Here is an 8387-nt window from a genome sequence, read left to right on the forward strand (position 1 = left end):
TATTGTCGGGCCGGCATACGCTGTAAGGCGGTGCCGACATCGTCACCTCTTTCATTCTTTCTCTTGCACTTATTCTTACAGTGCCTTTCCGCTGTTTCCAAACGCTCTGTTGAGCCTGCTCACACATTACACGCGTCACGTGCCTAATGTTCCCCGAGTTTCGTTTGAAGTAAGCATCTCTCCGCACTGCACGAAGGCATTGTTTCGGAGAAGCAACGTCCTTTGTTATATATACACATGTTTCTTCCTTCAGTTTACATTACACGCGAAGCTCGTAAAATACAGAAAACAGAATATGGCTTATTTCAGTGCGGAGTTAATAATACTGCCATCGGAAGATTACATTTTGAATTTTTGCTTCTAAGAACATGATATCAGAAACGCATACGCTTAAACCTCTGTCAGAAGAATACACGGTAAGCACAAAATAAGAGGATGCAATGCGCGCGGGTGCTTCTTTGTTTAGCGTGGAAACAGCGATGTTCTTTAAAAAACAAGTAACGGAAGGAAATGAAACACAAATACAGAGTTTGTACGGTGACGCAATGTACCCTGGCCAATTCCCCGCCATGGGTATGCGCCACTAAGCCTGATGATATCATCATCATCATCACCTCCTGCGTGCCAAATGACAGCTGTACCAGGTTGGATTATTAGCGCAGCACAAACGGAGGGAAGGACTGGCTGAAGATATTCTGACACACACATACAAAAATGATGAGTGCGTTATACTTGTGAACTTAGCGCCACGCATCCCAGAATTTATTGTTGGTGCTTGGAGCAACATCTTAAACACTTGTCCCTGAGGCTGTTGCATATAGCTGCCACAATTCAGCCTGCCCAAGCGCAGGCCGGCAACGGTGGACACTAACCGAACTCGAGTGGCCGCAGCCTTTGGCTAAGCCGTTCCTGTACAAGTTGTGTCAAGATATATCAGTGACTAAGAAATGCGGTGATTTTGTTTTCCGCTTTATGAGATGGATTGAGGATAATCCCTGATCAGCACGAATTTATTGACGAACATTGGAAATAACTGACGTCTGAAGCACTGAACAAGATTTCGTCCTTTACACTTGAAGAAATGAACCTACTAGACTTCTTCTCTTACGCCCTTTATTATCATTTAATACATGTTTTTCATTTATATGCGAGCCTGGTGTATACGGCAAAATTCACCTCACGCCAATCCACAGATCGCACGCTCTAAAAACGACCCCAGAAAGCGAGATTTCAGAGTGCCTTTATGACCCTGGACCTTCTGCATGATACTTTAGGCGCAGTTCCCGAAAGAATTTTTGATCACCCACTGCTCTATTTCTGAACCATGTGACAAAATTAGCAGTGGATTAGCTCGGATATGCCAGGATAAACGTAGCGTGAGCTACGCTGAGCCGCTGAGCAGCAATTTCGCTCTCCTTCTCCATGGCTATAGCACACTGGCAAACGCCCCGCTATATGTATACCCCCATTGATACCTCTGCGCATGTGCACAAAATGAGAGGCGCTATCAAGCGGCTCTTGCGCAGCGTCAGACTTGGCTACTGGGCAATGAAGGCGCACAGCTAGGCACGCGCCGGCGCCAGTGGGTCTGCTGCGGCTATGACGCACTCCTCTGGAATGCGCAGACCGGCGAGGCGCGCGGCGGAGGCTCCGGCGCACCAGCTGTGCGCCGTGTGACATCACTGCTCTCCAGGAGCCGCGCGAAACGGCTCAACCTCAGCCAGCGTAGCTCACGCTATAAAAATGGCTGTGGTTTAGCTCTGGTTAAACTTGGATTGAGGCGATAGCTACAGCTGGCCGAGTGGAACTCGCTCAGTCGAACTGCAAAGTTAGTCTTACTGCGCTGCGTTTCGCCGGGCGTTCTTTCTTCATCTTCGCCCCTGGACGTGAATCCATTCTCTTCCTCCTTCTCCCCCTCTCCTCCCCCACTCGGTTTCATCGGCGCGCTGCGCCGCCGGCGGCTGCCACGGTGGCCACGGCACCGCCACGCTGAAGGCTCGAAATGCTAGCGTAATGTAGGCGCGTGGCGCGCACACCAGCTGCGTGCTCTGACGTCACTCCGCGCATGCGCATAACTGACGAGGCGGGCGGCGTCGGCTCCGCCGTCGGCGCAGGGGCGAGGCGTGCACACCAGCTGCGGGCTATGACGTCCCTCCGCGCATGCGCGCAGCTGGCGGAGCGGTGGTGCCACGGCTCAGCGCGCAACCACGCTGACCTCGCGAAGTGGCTGGCGTAGTGTAGCTGTCGCTACAATAAGCCAAATATTATCACGCCCTTCCTCTACCGCTGCGCTTAATTCTAACCTTCAACGGTAACCAGCGGTTTAACAATTTCAGTTGATTTGTGCGTACGTGCGACCGCACCTGGCTGCGAGCGTGGGACATCGCTTTCAGCATTTCAATTAAAGTATGTTGTGTGATGGTACTAGCGGCCAAGCCGATTCATTCCTGAAAACGTCAATAACAGATATTACCGCTATATCTGCAACCTTAGCTCACGCTAGTGAACGGATGTAGTTACGCACAGGAGTCGGCCTAAACTGGAATGCAGACGCACTCGACTATGCGCTGAAGGGAAGGGCAGGGAGGAGAAACAGGGTTGAGATACTTGACGATGATAGACAGAGTCTAGCAAATTGAAAGTTTTTGTTAAATCAATTAAAATTCTTCCATATTTTTCTCTTGTTCCTCAAAATTGTTTGATTTTTTCCAAAATATTATAGACTTGTTTTCAACATTTCCGCTTAATTCCTCTCTTTACCTCGACATTCGCCACTAAACCATGGCCAATCCCCAAACCTGGGTATGTGCCATGTCTGCTGAGGTGAACAACCACAAGAAAGAGAATGGAGTCTAGCTTTTAGGAAATCAAACCACTCGTGGGCCTAGCCGCAGCCACAACTACAGTCGTCTACTCATGGATACTGCTTCATGCAGGATGGTTCATTTTCCTAGGCATTCTCGTAGATGGAATAATGAATAGTGACGTAAAAGTTGGAGTCTACAGACTTGGGATATAACGCAGGCATTGGGGTAAGAGAAGACAGAGAGACACTGTGGTGGGCTGCGGGAACCACCCACAATACAAAAAAGCTTTCAGAAAATTGAACATAAAAAAAACAAAAGTGATAACGAAAGTGGAAGCGATAGAATTTCAAGTAAGAAAAAATAATCATTTTGTCGTCGTCCTCTATATCCTTAGACGAGCCAAGAGAATGGAAATTCAGCGTTTTAAATTTATGCAGGGCGCGGCTATTTTTGTTTCCCGTCTGTTGCAGCATCTGGCCTGCTGGTCTTTCATCTCAGGAAGCCATTTCTTTTTGAAAGTACCGGAAACGAGTGCGGCAGAGGCTTCAACGCGAAGTGAAGCGGTCGGTCGGCGACATATGCCTTTGGAAAGGCGTTCGTCATCCTGGCCGACTGCTTGGCAACCGGCATTTTACGAATTCGTGAGCCGTGCCTCCTGCTACAATGAAAATTTCGTCACAATTGAAAACGCGTACAAACTGACTTGCAAATTATATAAAGAAGGTTTTTAGCGCGATTCAAGTAATCTGTGCACGGCTTTCTCCATTGCAGCTGGCTTTGTTTCTGGAGTTTCAAAAGGGGGCACCCAATATGACGAGCTTCGTTTTCGTACGGTTTCGTCACTACTTGTGCGACTATAGCAGACATCTAATTTTATTAAATGCATATATTACATATGCACGCTGGAAGCTCCGCGTCAGCAGTGGATTGGCGAGAGTATAATAATAATAATAAGAAAGAAGACCCAGTAGTTTTTACAGACGGCCACAAAAGAACAAAACAAAATGAAAGGTGGCGGGAACAATTTCAAGAACCTCTAATTTTGGCTGAAACTGTTTTCTCCGGTTTCTAGCTCAGTTTACAAATTTCCGTCCTTCATCCTTTTTTTCTTTCGAAGCAAGAGAAGAGACGAATCGCACATGCGCGCACAAAAAAAATTTGCTGCAAAAAATATCCAAACAAGCCTACTTTTGCTTTGGATACTCAGTTGTTTACACAATCCAGCGCAAACTTCTGGCGGAAAATGAACGCGAGCAATGTGGCGCATGGTCACTTGGCCGCCCTGGAAGCCCCACTAGTGGTTGGTATAATAACGTGAAGAGATCATCAGGTTTTTGCGAACAGCTCCACAGCGGGATTACTCCGCACGCAACGCACTGTTCTTTGTCGACGCTTATTGATAATTTACAGTTCACTTTGGTTCTTTGCCCTGCGAAAGGAATAAATTTACAGGAATTTTCTAAATCTTAGACTTGCCTAAAGAGGCAAGTTGTAGAACGACAAAAGCAAGCCCTTGATAAGTCTTTGCGCTGCACGCCGTGAAAAGAAAGCGAGCGAGAACCGCATTCCAGCGAGAGGCTCAAATAACTGACGAAGTCGCCCTTCCGTTCCTGTTATGAAGTCACTCGGCTGGCTTTAGCAAAATTAAATTGCGAAAGAAATCTTTCAGCATCGCTGCTAACGGCGACTCGGAAGCACGCCGTGCCTTTAGGAGTGATAGGCCATATGCCTTGGCCTACGTTTAAGAAATGAAGCCTGTTGTGTAACTGAAGGCAATGGAAAATAAACAGGTGACGCGATAGACTGGTGTTCTGTTATCGCTAACCGAGTTATTTATCGCGGAAGCTCGTCACGCTGAAGAAGAGATAAGACCTCAGAAACATCTTTGTGGAGGGGAGAACCGTGCACAGGAAGAAACCCATTTGAGGCCAGACTTCGCACCCCAACTCGATATCTATGACATCGCTGCCGTTGTCAATGTTTCCAAGAAATAAGAAAATAGAGGAAATCTCAATTTTCGACCCCATTCACCTGAAGCATATCAATATTACGGTTGCAGTTATGTTACCCGTGTGCAAGGAATAACAAAGGCTGTTGTCCTTGTCATGATTTTCCCGGCCTTCTAAAATGTATCATTCATGTCATTTTAATTTAAAGCGCGTCAGTGATGCCAATTGCGCAACAAGGACATCTCTTCCAGCAAGCCAAGAATTCTTTGTAATTAAGACTTCGGGCTCTTTTTTTGGGGGGCAAAAAACATCTTTGGCGCTCATTTATTTTTGTATGTATTACGAATTCAAGCGACCTCGACAGTAAATGCACGTAATTATTTTAGTAACGTTTTTCCCCGCATCAGAACAAAAAAAAAACTCTTGTAGGAAGAAGGAAATGAAGTGACTGATGAAAGTAGATGAAGAACTATCCCGTTGGTTAGTTCTTCAGCTAGCTTTCCAAAAACATAGTAGACCCGTTGCTACGATAGAAAGTTCAATTAAATCACAGGGCATAAATATAAGACTGCATAGCATAACTGTTAACTAACGCTGTAAGCATGTCAACAGACTATTTTACCGTAGCCCGTACGTGAGTGCCCGCACATTTTATTTTTCCCATAGAGTGGTGTCAGAAGCAATATGTAAAGCTCACCTTTTGGAAAGCGGGACGTGAAGACACGAATAAACAGGCGAATGTTTGTTGATGCAGAAGAAGCGGCGTACAGTTCGGCTGAGAGGGAACCAGGGAAGACGTACCGCCGCACTCGAAACACGTCGACTCGTTGAGAACAGTTCGTTGCGTGTTATTGTCAGGAAAACTGTGTTTACAATAGTTGCTCGCAGTTCGTACTCAATCCCTCAACCGCCAAAATACAATACAACCACAGGTCACAACGGGTGAGTAGGGAAGAAGTCTAGGGATTGAGAAAACGGGAGTATTTACCAAGCAGGTTCCGTAACAGCGCAATCATGGGTTACTTCAGAGCCTTGAATGAGTTTGGCGTCAGAAGCGCCGGCATATGATACACAAGTGAAGCGGATTCTGATTCCGCTTGGCTATTAACTGGACGTAGAAGAAGCGTCGACGACTTGGTTGCCAAGGAGAAGATTACATCAACACGGCTGCGCCGAGTGCCGCTGTAGAATAACAAAGTTCTAGCGAAGCAGTTCTTTAAAAGGGCACCACGGCCTCCGACACCTTTAGGAGTCAAGAGCAGGTGCAACCGCACTCACTTCCTGTTGAGTTCGCTCAAGTTCGTCGCGCATCCAAAACTTTTCTCTTCAGGAGAGATGTGCAGGAAGTTTGTCTCGGCATTGAGAGGACGCGACAGGTGGGGCTGTCTTGGGTACAGCGCGGGAAAGTTCACCCTACCGGCCGGCCGTTTCACTGCAGGTTGGCCGACGAGGGAAGCAGGCGTTGCACAGAAGCAACCCCGAAGCACGGCCGTCGCCACAAGACGCCGGAGCTGCTGACGCTCGCGCTCCGAGTTCCCCAGGCGCGACTGACGCGAGCCTCGGCCCGCGCCGGTTTCTAACGGTGCGGGATGCTGCCCCTCGCGGCGATGAGGCGCATCCGGGAGGCGACGGTGTCGCCGCCACGACTCCTTCTCCCCCGCCGCTCTTCCCCCACTCCTTCCTCAACTTAAGGAAGGAGTGGTTTCTCCCATTTCTCCCCATTTCTCCCCTCGTCGCTCTCCTCACCACTGAGCAGCCACTCTGCCCCGTCACACAACGAAGACAGGAAAGTTCGCCACGAATGTGGCCCTGTTTGAATGATCGCGTTCGTGAGAGGACCATGGCGAGTTTCGCCTAGATCTGCAGTTGTTAGCTCGTAGGGCTCCCACAAACAATTTAAGTGTGTGCGCGCGCGCGCGTGTGTGTGTGCGTGTGTGTGTGTGCGTGCGTGGGTGCTTGCGTGTGTGTGTACTCTACTTGCTGTGAGACATGTGGAAACGAGCATCAGTAACTAAACTCGCTAGCATGCGACAGGGCTTTTTAAAAAATACGGGCGCTTGGCAACAGCTTATCTCTGAATACCGGCGTTTCAACGACCAAGTGCTTTCAAGAAAGGTCCGCGTGGGCCGATCCCTTTAGCTTTAAAACCTTTTGTGTATTAATATCACAACTTCTGAATATTAATTCGCCGCCGCGGCGGCTCAGTGGTTATGGTGCTCGGCCGCTGATACGAAAGATGCGAGTTCGATCCCAACCACTGTGGTCGCATTTCGATGGAGGCAAAATGGCAGGGGCCCGTGTACTGTTCGATGTCAGTGCATGCTAGAGACCTAGGTGGTCGAAATTATCCGGAGCCGTCCACTACGGCGTCGCTCATAGGCTAAGCCACTTTGAGCCGTAAAACCTTCTAAACCTGAAGGTTAACTGGGATACCTTATTTCTGGACGTAGGTCTCGTCGTTTCTTTGCTTTCGGGATACCTACCGAATAACTCGATCTCGGCATCAGTCACGATCTGTGCCGCCGGTCGACTGGAAGCGAGTTACGAAATTTGAGTCTCACTTGACTCTCGCATCGACGTGGACAAACTACCACTGTGAGTTAACTCTACCAAGTCTATCAAGCCTTCCTCGAAACACAAAAGCTTGTGTTGCCACAGCAGAAAGAGCTGCACCCTCTGGGAAATTTTCTGATTTCTATTCTTTTTTGGTTATAAAGACTGCGCTTGCCAAGCAAAATTATTGAGCTGGTAACGAACTTACTTCATTCGCTATATTTGTTTTATTGAATATTCGACCCGGTGTCGCAGCCACATTTTTGAAATCGAAATTCTTACAAATCAAGCGTTCTTGTCACCCTGTGTACTTACCGTTTCTCACTATTTTGTATCTGCATAAGTAGCTTGACTGTGCAAATGTTAGTTCCTGACTTCAGTGAAGCCAGTACTTTAGTTGAAAGAAGGCGAAATCTCCCAGTTCCTTCAGGAATGTTTCCTATATCCTTACATGTTCATTTTTGTTCGGTATATTTTCTCGGCGAAGCTTTATAGGTTTTGCTTTCTATGAGTGGAATTCCAGAGGTCTGACATTTTTATGTGGTTAACACAGAATAATGCAAATATTCACTTCATTAACCGATCGTGTCATTGGGCCCAGTTGTTGTATGTGTGTATGTCTTCGCATGCAATTTAGGCTGAAAAAAAAAGCGTCCAGAAAGACAGCATCACGTCGAAAGATCTCCGCGCAGGACTGCAGAAGAGCCACAATACTTTTCCTGTTGGAAGAAACTAATATTACGAAGTGTATAAACGTTGCCTGTTACGCGAGGAACAAGTTGCGACCGCGCATATCGGGAAAGCTATGAGCATCTACAGGTATCGCTGCCTTCGCTATCATGAAAAAAAAAGACAAGTAACCATACACAGGCGTAGCACCTAACCATAATATTGGGGGTTTCTGTAACCTTTCTTCGGTCTCACCGAGCAAGCGTTTGTAGGTGCAGGTTGTTATATAGTCAGCGTAGATAGTGTATTAAATGTCATCAATACTTTGAATTTGCCTGGCAGTTTCGCGCATGGCTAGATTGAATAGTATCGATGAGAGCACGGAACCTGGTGACATTCATCTGCCTCG

The 8387-nt window shown here is 47.6% G+C and overlaps 1 protein-coding gene across 1 annotated transcript in view; it reads right to left on the reverse strand.

Annotated features, from left to right (window-relative positions):
* LOC144114489 (putative G-protein coupled receptor B0563.6) overlaps window positions 1–6345 on the reverse strand; it is a 140814-nt gene extending 134469 nt beyond the window's left edge. The window contains exon 1 of the mRNA XM_077648258.1: window positions 5454–6345. The gene's annotated coding sequence lies outside the window, so the exon portion shown is untranslated. The remainder of the gene's footprint in view (window positions 1–5453) is intronic.
* Between the last annotated feature and the right edge of the window lie 2042 nt (window positions 6346–8387).

Source organism: Amblyomma americanum, chromosome 1 (genome assembly GCF_052857255.1).
Source record: "Amblyomma americanum isolate KBUSLIRL-KWMA chromosome 1, ASM5285725v1, whole genome shotgun sequence".
Lineage (NCBI taxonomy): Eukaryota > Metazoa > Arthropoda > Arachnida > Ixodida > Ixodidae > Amblyomma > Amblyomma americanum.